Below are 8,366 nucleotides of genomic sequence, written 5' to 3'. Positions count from 1 at the left end.
GTCCTAAAAAAGCATGAAAAAATAATCTGCAACTTCTTTGTACCCTGTCTGCACTTACAAGTATCTAATATGTCACCCTTCCTTCTCCTTCACCTTTGTCCTTCAGAGCCATAAGCGATGAGCCGACACCTGCAACCTCTACAAACCTGTAGTACAATTCTGCAAATTACATGCTTGACTTACATGACCAACTAATGACCCAAGCATCCCATACTTGCCATGAGTTTATAACACATACTCGGTGGTCAAGTTTACATCAAAATGGAAATAATACCCCAGCTATGAAAACAAGGCCAAAATATCATTGTTGCTTCAACAAGTGATGGAAAACACATCATCACTGCAACACATGATTTACAAAAATAAGGCCAAACAATATTTTTGTTTTGACAAGTGATGGAAACACATCATCACTTTCATAGTTTAAAATGCAACACAAAATAAGACCAATCATCATTGTTGCTTAACAAGTGATGGAAAACACATCATCACTTTTACATTTTAAAATGCAACACATGATTGGAAAAAAATAAGACCATGACATCTTATCACGCCTCGAAGAACCATTTCTCACTTATCAATGTGAATGGGTCGTTTCCTTGTGGCGCATTTACCGGTCGAACAACTGTTTCATCTAGTTCATGCACCGACACTTTGTCTTTAAGGCGCTTCTCTGGATGGAGCCTCCAACAAGTGGCTCTTTGATGGCCACCTTTATTACAATGACTGCAATACATCTTCTTCCTCTAGACCCACTTAACATGTTTCTTTACCTGTTGTTGAGAGGGTATTTCATGCCTCCTCCTTTTGTGTGCTGCTATTCTTTTCCAACACTCAACAAATGTATGGTTATGTAATCCACAAAAGGTACATGTTTTTCGATGCCTTGATTTATGTCCATCATTAATAACACGATTACAATTGAAATGAACATTCGAATATCGAGACTGGTTATACCTTTCCTTGCTACCTTTGGTGTCATTATGGCGATGAGAGCTTGCATCGGCTCTTTCCCTGCAATGGATACTGCCATGGGATGATGGGGATGTGTTCCCATCATTCCCTTTCCTCGAAGATTTCGAAGATGTCTTGGAATAATCTGACACCTTCGAGCATTCTCCTTCGGTGTATCCCAAGCCTCCAAATCGAGGTCTCTGCACAACCTCCAATGGTTGAGTTATGCCTTGGTTATTAACACCACATTATTCTTTCTCCTTGTACCTTATCCTGGTAATAAGCCTCATGTTTGTCCCTGTAATTGGTATCTTCACATCTCCAACATAAATCATACTATGTGAAGATGAAAATGAAGGGAAATCAACATCTTTTACCTTCACTGTTGAGTTGGAAATAACTGATGAGGGTCTTTCATCATCTATTGTTGGTGGTTCGCTAGTTGTCCTGGCGCATTCCTCAACTTCCTTTCCGACATACCCAAGTCCTACCTGACGGGGTAATTCTTCTACTTTGATGGGATTGAAAATGCCTTGGCCATTAATGCCCAAGTCTTTTCCTTCACACCCTATTTTCCTCAATAGTTTGGAGCCAATTCTTGTGGTATGATTTTTAAAAATAGCAAAATCATCATCAGGAAGCATACATGAATTCAGAGAATTGTGTTTTACCTCACATGGGTCATGCTGCAACTTTTCCAAGGCCTTGTCCTTAGTTTGCAGTTGTCGTAGCAAACTCTGTTTCTCCTCTTTCTCTTCTTGTACACACATCTTCAATTCAACGTTCTCTTTTTGAAGACTACGAGTGTTGTGCTTCAGTTCTTCTAGGGGCCTCTTCCGTGGCTCGTAACTGAAGCTGTAATCGTTGCTTTTCCTTTGTCTCTTTTTGTAGAGCTTCATACATTATTTCCACCTTTTGGGAAATTTTGAGCATGGTCTCGTACATTGCTTTATCATCCTCCATCGCTGCACGTTCCATTGTTCACGCTCGCAAATCACATCCACACAAAGACTGCTCTGATACCAAACTTGATCCGAGTTGACTCAACTCCCGGATTTAGCCAAGATCTTTTGCTTTCGTGATGTGATTAGAATTTCATTTAAAAGAGAAAAAAGGAACATATATGCATGCTGTAAAGAAGAAGGAACATGACAAGAATTAGCAACATAAAACACAAGATGTTGATAACGGAGGTCGTCTAGGAGGGACTATGTCTCCGGGTCCCGATGTTAAGATGTTGTAGACCGCTGCATTAAGTGCTGGAAAGAGTGATGATGTACATGCATGTGTTTTCTCTATCATACAAGGAATATGCCCTCACGCATGAGTGGCTCCAAGAGATGTTCCGCTACAGGAAATCTCATTAAAAAAAGGACTCCTATCAGCATGACATAATTTCACCTATGTTAATGACGAGCATCCCGCCAACATGGCATCAAAGGGATCTCAATTCAAACATTAATGGTGACACATGAGTATCACGTCAACATGACGACAAAGGGATCTCAATCAAAACATGACAATAAGTACATCTCACATCAAGAATAAAACAAGATCCCACATCAACATCAAACAGGGATCTATACAACACAATGCATCTCAAGCAAAGAGACAAAGAAGTACATGATCACACTACGTATACCTCATGTCCAGAAGTTATCAAAAGAAGAGGATGATAAACTGTTGGATCTGGATGTACCATCAACCTCGTGGCATCGAATCTCATGGAAATGATTGCTTGTACATTGAAAGCTGACACCTGTACTCCACTCTGAAAAGTGGCCAAAAATTGGAATGATCAAATGGAAAATCTGATTGCACCATCAAAGTCGTGGCGTCGAAAAGTGTAAAATCGGCTATCAAATTTCTGAATTCTGACAAAGTGAGAATCTGGGGTTACAAGAATCTTTTAGATTCCCCCTAGATTCCTCAAAGATTCCCTTCTCCGAGTCACCTGAAGATCTGCTGCTCAGATCAAAATTTTGTCTACGCCATTAGGTTCGTGTTGCTGAGAGGTGTAGGATAGACATAAAGTTTGTCCAATTTGGACACTGGAAAAATTTCGCTCTCCTGAAAATTTGGCTCAATCATGGTTCTGCCTGCTCTTTTCCCAGTGTCATGGTTCCACCTGCAATAAAAAAATCACCTCGAACTCCACGCTCCCCTCGGTATATGTGTCGCACTCTCCCCGTGAAAATGAATTGAAGGGTTTGTATAAGCGTGGTTGGGCGGAGTTAGAAACAATGCCGTTGTGGCACATTGGTGGCGGAGGAATCTAGGAAGGCGAAGGTTCTAGGTTCCAGACCCACTCACACCCACTTTTAACACAGGCGCGTCGATTGTTGTAACCGCCACATTATTTTGGCGCATTTTGGTTTTGCTGTAACACTCAATTAAATACGGGCGAAGTGTTTGTTTTAAGTGGAGGTATGATTTGTGTGTTATATTAATGGTTTGTTTTGGCATGGTGCCACATGGGGCCGCCCGGTGGGGTCTGGCCCATGTGGGCCAGGAGGGTTCAATCCCAGTCAGCTCCACAATACGTTTCATATAACATGGTGGTTGGGCAGTTGGGGTGTGGGTCGGTTCCACCAGAGGTGGCCTGCCCACCCCATACATTAATAATAATATGGTTGTAATATGGTTGGTTGGGGGCCGGCGGGGGTCATGGCCCGTCAACAATTTTTTAAATAATATTTGCTTTGAATACTTGGTTTGGGGGTGGCGGGGGTGGTGGCCCACCACCTCATTTATATTTTTTTTTATTTTTATACAATAATAGGTTAATTTCAATTTTGTCTAATATAAGGGATGTTAGACAAATTAAGTATCTGACAAATTCACCCGTTTTCTGGAGCTAGGTTTGATGCCTTGGGTTCAGTCAAATTGTAGGACACTTAAACCCGATCCACAACCCAACTTTGACCAAAACTTTGACTGGCTCGTTCTCCCTCATACGAGCTTAGATTTGAGTGTCGTACACACTGCTGGAATCAAGGTGATGAGCATTTCGATCTGGTGCTGGTTTGGGAGCAATCTGTCCACTTTGAATTTTGACCCTTTCTGAGTCCTCTGGGACTTCTGTCTGTCTGGAGCCACCTGGATCATTGAGCTATATTTTTTTCCTATAGGGGTTATATGTCTGGTGTGGATTAGTTGGGTACTTTGGGAGTCTTGTATGTGGTCCTTTATTTCGGCTAGTAATTGGTCTGTGTCGATGTTGCTAGGGGATAATTGTATTAGATCCCTTTTGTTTGTTTGTGGGAGAGGGATTGTTTCATTCTCATGGTTTGGTGGGTAGTGGATGTGTGTCCTCAATCTTTTGTCCTTCCCTCCTTCTATTCACTAGTGGTATACCCCAATTTCGTGCTTGTGGGAATAGAAACAATGGCAATCAAATCTATCCCTACAAGCTACATGCTAAAATGTAGAAAAAGAAGGTTTCTACAACATTCCACGTGGAGATGCCCCCTGTTACACGAAAGGACATCCAAAAATTGGAAATCCATATCACTAAGGACAACCTTGCTCACTTAGATTCTAAGTTTTTAGATAAGGTATCTCATTGGCTTCCTGACCCTAGACACGCTAGGGAAATACCAATACATGTAGTTAGTTACCCTCATTTGCAACTCAAGACGTTGTTGGGTTATGCTCTACGTGAAAAACATGAAGAAAAAAATTGTACTATCTCCTTCTTGAACAATATTCAGAGTAATCAATGGAAGATACATGATAGTTTCAACAGGTTGGATGCTTGTCTCGCTCACATGGAAAAGCACATTCGATGTGAGTTCAAGATAAAGGACCCTCATGTTATAAAGGCAAATGATTTGGCTCTTGCGTCTTCTTTAGATTCTCGATCCGAGAACTATGCAGTGGTTTATCTTACAACTCTTTTTATCAATTCTTTTCTTTGTTTTGATGTTGATGATTTAGTTTATAACATAGACTTATCTTCTTTCAGTCTCCATGTCTAGTTTCCTATATGGAAAAGTGAGACCAAAATTGGTATGACTATTATAACTGAAATCGGCTATATAATGTGATTTTGCAGGAAATACAATTAATTTTCAAGAAAAAGGTTATTAAATTTATATTAAAATTTTCAACTAAAGATTCTAATCTTTTTTCCTTTTTCTTTTATTAATTCTTTGTATTAAAAAAATTAGTCCTTTCTTTAATAGCATTGTTTAATTTTTTAAATATGTTTATTCAAAAAAAATTATTCTTTTAATTAACTTTAATTGTATGTTTATAGTTTTTTTAATTGATTTTGTATTTTAATGTATTTTAAATTTTTTATGTAATTTGTTTTCTTAGGAAATTTTTCTGAAAAATAGTGACCTGATTATGGTTGAAACCATTCAGCGAGGTGACATAAGTTCTTTGGGATAATACAATTGGGCTAATATTGATTGGCTGCATGAGTGGTGTTGTTGGGGGGTGTGAGATAAATGATATAACTGGCTCCCAACAGCGAAATGTAAGTGGCTTTGGAACTTCTGCGGGAAATAACAATATTCATGAAAACCTAGTTTTGGGAGCAAAGTGGCAATCTCACCTTAAGGGAAGATGTTTACCAAAAGCGATAGTTAATCAAAAGTTCATGGTGCCAAGTAACCAACTAGAAGCACATCACCAGCACATGAAAGACCATGCCCTCGTATGTACATTTATTGGTAGTTGGTTGAAGGAAAGGGACTTGGTAAAGTGGACTTAGCTAAAATGGCAACACAAAGGTCAAATCAATATGAAATTAGGGGTTAAGGGTTTTTTATAGTGATCTTCTCAAACCTAAAGAACAAAACTATGGTCTGTCAAGGTGACCCTTATTTATTTTAAAATGTTGGCCTATTCATGAGGTTTTGGGAAGAATGATATTATGCAGACAAAGAACAATTTCAGGTTGCCCCAATTTGGGTGAGGATTTTTTCATTGCTGGAAGATTTCTAGGAGCCTGATATCCTTGAGGGGATTGGTAATTCCATTGGTACTTTTGGGAAATTTTTTGAGGTTACTAAGAAACGTCGATATACCATATCCACAAGAATATGTGTGTACATTTATATCTCACAACCCCTCCCTAAACCAATTTAAATTTCCTATCATGATGAGGTTTGGACTCAATCCTTGGGTTATGAGCATGCCCCTTTTAGGTATCATCATTACCATGAGTATGGTCACCTAGTTCAGGACTTCCCAATTATGAAAGCAGAACTGTAGGAAAATACTTTGCATGGAGATAGGGATAGATTCCAAAAAGTGGTAAACAAAAAATAAACCCTAAGAATCAGTCAATCTAAATGGAGACCAACCAATAATATCCTAATGAATAATCAATGCTCGACAATTGTTTACCAAGAGAATCAGATTTATTTTCTAGGGGATTTAATGAGTGTAGAATAGAACAAGACAGAGGCCCAGGGGAAATCTAACCCTAAGTGAAAGTCTCATGAAGCTCCCTCTGAGTCCTCCGAAATAAAGGAGTTACTTTTCAGTGCAGAGAATGTGATCGACACGAAAGAGGACTAGGAAATCCTAAATGCGGGTGAAAAGTCAACAATGGAGATTATTTAAGCATGGTTTCGCTAAAAGATGGATGAGATTCCAAAGCACCAGAAAATTCATTATTATCAGTTGTATCTACAATGGTTGAAATAAAGATTGGGAGGAAATGGCGAGAGCATATTAGAAAACCCATAAATTGTGGCTCAACCACAAAATGATAGAGGTAAGGGTAAGATAGTTATATGATGTAAGAAAAAGGGTATGAAAACCAACAAAGAACCAATTCATAATGTAGGTGAATTTCTTATAAATTTAGGGTAGGTGGTTGCACTTCTTGAGTTCTTCCCCTACTCTCAACATGTTATGAAACCAACTCAAGAAAAAGATAAAGAAGATAGATCAACGCCTTAGAATTCAGCCTCTTCGAGGGAGAAACCTCCTTTACATTACATAAATGAACAATTCTTGGATGATTCAAATGACAAAACCTCCTTTCTATATATAGGAGTCTAAGGAGTCACAATATAACCCAACCGACCTAACAATAATAATATAGAGCCACAAAAATAACAATAGAGGGATTCTATGGGGCACAATAATAACAATATGGGGACAATAGGGGCACAACAATATTAATAAGGGATACAACCACAATAGTAATGGGGTAATCACTAGTATTATAGGTACCCAACATGCCCCTCTCCTTCAAAAAAGTGTTGTCCTCAACGCTTGAGTAGTTCTGGATGCTTCTGTATAAAATTCTCATACTCCCATGTGGAATCTTCAGCGGATAAGTTCTTCCACTTGATAAGATACTCCGAAATTGATCGATTTCGTAGCTATCGAGTTCTTGTTTCTATGACTGCTTCCGATTCCAATATAATTTTTCCTTCTTCGTCAAGTTCTGGAAATATTGTTTGAACTGGGATCTTGTCACCTATAACCTTCTTTAAACATGAAACATGGAAAAATGGGTGCAATCGAGAAGCTGCAGGAAGCTCCAATTTGTATGCCATAGTACCAATCTTTTGCAACACCTTGTATGGACCATAATACTTTGGTGATATTTTATTATCCTTCTTAGCTTGCTTGAGGGACATTTGATTATATGGTTGTAGCCGTAGGAATACCCAATCACCTACATCAAAACTTCTTTCGCTGCGATGTTGATCTGCCTGTTGTTTCATTCTATTCTGTGCCAACACGAGGTTATCCTTTAATAGTTGGAGGACTTGTTGTTGATGTTCGATGTGATGTTCCACTGCTTGAACCTTAGAACTTTCTCTTAAATATGATGTGATGGATGGTGGCTGATATCCATAAAGTGCCATAAATGGGGTCATTTTTGTTGATATATGGAAGGAAGTGTTATACCACCATTCAGCCAGAGGCAACCATTTGACCCATTGTGTTTTTTTATCAGATACAAAGCAACGAAGATATCCTTCCAAACATTTGTTTACTATCTCAGTTTGCCCATCATATTGAGGATGATTAGATGAGCTATGAGCTAACTGAGTACCAAGACAAGAAAATAATTCTGTCCAAAAATTTCTAGTGAAAATGGGATCTCTGTCACTTACAATAATCTTTGGGTTTCCATGTAACTTTTGAATTGTTTCCATAAATGCAGTTGAAACTGTACTGTCTTTAAATGGATGTGATAATGCACAAAAGTGTGCATACTTGGTAAGTATGTCAACTACCACCATGATGACACTCTTTCCCTCAGACTTGGGTAAACCTGTGATAAAATCCATTGAAACCTCCTCCCAACGTTGGCTTGGAATGGATAAAGGTTGTAATAAACCCAGTGTCTTAATTGTTTCAACCTTATTGTGTTGGCAAACCAAACATTCCACCACAAAATTTTGAATATCCGATTTAAGGCCATCCAAAAA

Source organism: Pinus tabuliformis, chromosome 6, assembly GCF_031772625.1.
Source record: "Pinus tabuliformis cultivar Carrire ecotype Pingquan chromosome 6, CPIR1, whole genome shotgun sequence".
Lineage (NCBI taxonomy): Eukaryota > Viridiplantae > Streptophyta > Pinopsida > Pinales > Pinaceae > Pinus > Pinus tabuliformis.
The sequence above is the reverse complement of the archived record's forward strand: the minus strand, read 5'-3'. Positions refer to the sequence as shown.